The sequence below is a fragment of the Mchenga conophoros genome, unplaced genomic scaffold (assembly GCF_057382185.1).
Source record: "Mchenga conophoros isolate Kocher_MC1m ecotype Shallow Benthic unplaced genomic scaffold, M_conophoros_male_GT1.1 unmapped_scaffold_10, whole genome shotgun sequence".
NCBI classification, from domain to species: domain Eukaryota; kingdom Metazoa; phylum Chordata; class Actinopteri; order Cichliformes; family Cichlidae; genus Mchenga; species Mchenga conophoros.
In genome coordinates this window covers 844,389-846,888 of record NW_028182337.1, presented here as the reverse complement: position 1 = coordinate 846,888, position 2,500 = coordinate 844,389, and positions in this window count along the sequence as shown.

Sequence of the window (2,500 nt, the reverse complement as noted above, 5' to 3'; positions counted from 1 at the left end):
GACAGGAGGCCGACTCACTGCCTCGGCTAAATGGAGAGGGAATTTCAGAAGGGCCAGGGCAAAAGCATGGACCTTTTCAGCTGTAAGGGAGGCAAGAGCAAGGTGTGATGTAGGTCCCCGGGGCCTGCTGGAGGTCCAGGTCCATGCCCGATGTGAGTAGCAGCAGGGCCAGCGCGCCCAGGAGCACATCTTTTTCGACCGTAAAGGGAGACAGGAGGCCGACTCACTGCCTCGGCTAAATGGAGAGGGAATTTCAGAAGGGCCAGGGCACAAGCATGGACCTTTTCAGCTGTAAGGGAGGCAAGAGCAAGGTGTGATGTAGGTCCCCGGGGCCTGCTGGAGGTCCAGGTCCATGCCCGATGTGAGTAGCAGCAGGGCCAGCGCGCCAAGGAGCACATCTTTTTCGACCGTAAAGGGAGACAGGAGGCCGACTCACTGCCTCGGCTAAATGGAGAGGGAATTTCAGCAGGGCCAGGGCACAGGCATGGACCTTTTTCAGCTGTAAGGGAGGCAAGAGCAAGGTGTGATGTAGGTCCCCGGGGCCTGCTGGAGGTCCAGGTCCATGCCCGATGTGAGTAGCAGCAGGGCCAGCGCGCCCAGGAGCACATCTTTTTCGACCGTAAAGGAGACAGGAGGCCGACTCTCTGCCTCGGCTAAATGGAGAGGGAATTTCAGAAGGGCCAGGGCACAAGCATGGACCTTTTTCAGCTGTAAGGGAGGGAAGAGCAATGTGCGATGTAGGTCCCCGGGGCCTGCTGGAGGTCCAGGTCCATGCCCGATGTGAGTAGCAGCAGGGCCAGCGCGCCCAGGAGCACATCTTTTTCGACCGTAAAGGAGACAGGAGGCCGACTCTCTGCCTCGGCTAAATGGAGAGGGAATTTCAGAAGGGCCAGGGCACAAGCATGGACCTTTTTCAGCTGTAAGGGAGGGAAGAGCAATGTGCGATGTAGGTCCCCGGGGCCTGCTGGAGGTCCAGGTCCATGCCCGATGTGAGTAGCAGCAGGGCCAGCGCGCCCAGGAGCACATCTTTTTCGACCGTAAAGGGAGACAGGAGGCCGACTCACTGCCTCGGCTAAATGGAGAGGGAATTTCAGCAGGGCCAGGGCACAGGCATGGACCTTTTTCAGCTGTAAGGGAGGCAAGAGCAAGGTGCGATGTAGGTCCCCGGGGCCTGTTGTCGTACCATAGGCACGAGTGGTGTGTGTGTGTGGCAAAGAGTTTCTGCGCAGTGTACCAGGGGCACGGGGAAAGGTTGTTGTACCATAGGCACGAGAAAAGTTGTCGTACCATAGGCACGAGAAAAGTTGTCGTACCATAGGTACGAGGAGTGTGTGTGTGGCAAAGTGCTACTGAGCGGTGTACCAGGGGCACGGCGAAAAGTTGTTGTACCATAGGCACGAGAAAAGTTGTTGTACCATAGGCACGAGAAAAGCTGTCGTACCAGGGGCACGGAGGAAAGTTGTTGTACCATAGGCACGAGAAAAGTTGTCGTACCATAGGCACGAGGAGAGTTTGTGTGGCAAAGTGCTACTGAGCGGTGTACCAGGGGCACGGCGAAAGGTTGTTGTACCATAGGCACGAGAAAAGTTGTTGTACCATAGGCACGAGAAAAGCTGTCGTACCAGGGGCACGGAGGAAAGTTGTTGTACCATAGGCACGAGAAAAGTTGTTGTACCATAGGCACGAGAAAAGCTGTCGTACCAGGGGCACGGAGGAAAGTTGTTGTACCATAGGCACGAGAAAAGTTGTCGTACCATAGGCACGAGGAGAGTTTGTGTGGCAAAGTGCTACTGAGCGGTGTACCAGGGGCACGGCGAAAGGTTGTTGTACCATAGGCACGAGAAAAGTTGTTGTACCATAGGCACGAGAAAAGCTGTCGTACCAGGGGCACGGAGGAAAGTTGTTGTACCATAGGCACGAGAAAAGTTGTTGTACCATAGGCACGAGAAAAGCTGTCGTACCAGGGGCACGGAGGAAAGTTGTTGTACCATAGGCACGAGAAAAGTTGTCGTACCATAGGCACGAGGAGAGTTTGTGTGGCAAAGTGCTACTGAGCGGTGTACCAGGGGCACGGCGAAAAGTTGTTGTACCATAGGCACGAGAAAAGTTGTCGTACCATAGGCACGAGAAAAGTTGTCGTACCATAGGTACGAGAAAAGTTGTCGTACCATAGGCACAAGCAGTGCGTGCGTGTGTGTGGCAAAGTGTTTCTGCGCAGTGTACCAGGGGCATGTTTGAATTTACATTCTGGAGTACCAGGGGCACGAGGATTTTGCCAGTGGTGTTTTGCTTTGTCAGTGGGAGGGGGCTTAAGTGTGGGTCCACGGGGCCTGCTGGAGGTCAAGGTCCATGCTGGATATGCGCTGGAGCGTAACTACAAGAAAGGTAAGCTAGTGGGGGACTAGAGCAGGGGAGGATGTGCGTCCCCGGGGCATGCTGGAGGTCAAGGGCCATGCTGGATATGCAGTGGAGGGTAACTGCAGGAGAAGGAACGCTCATG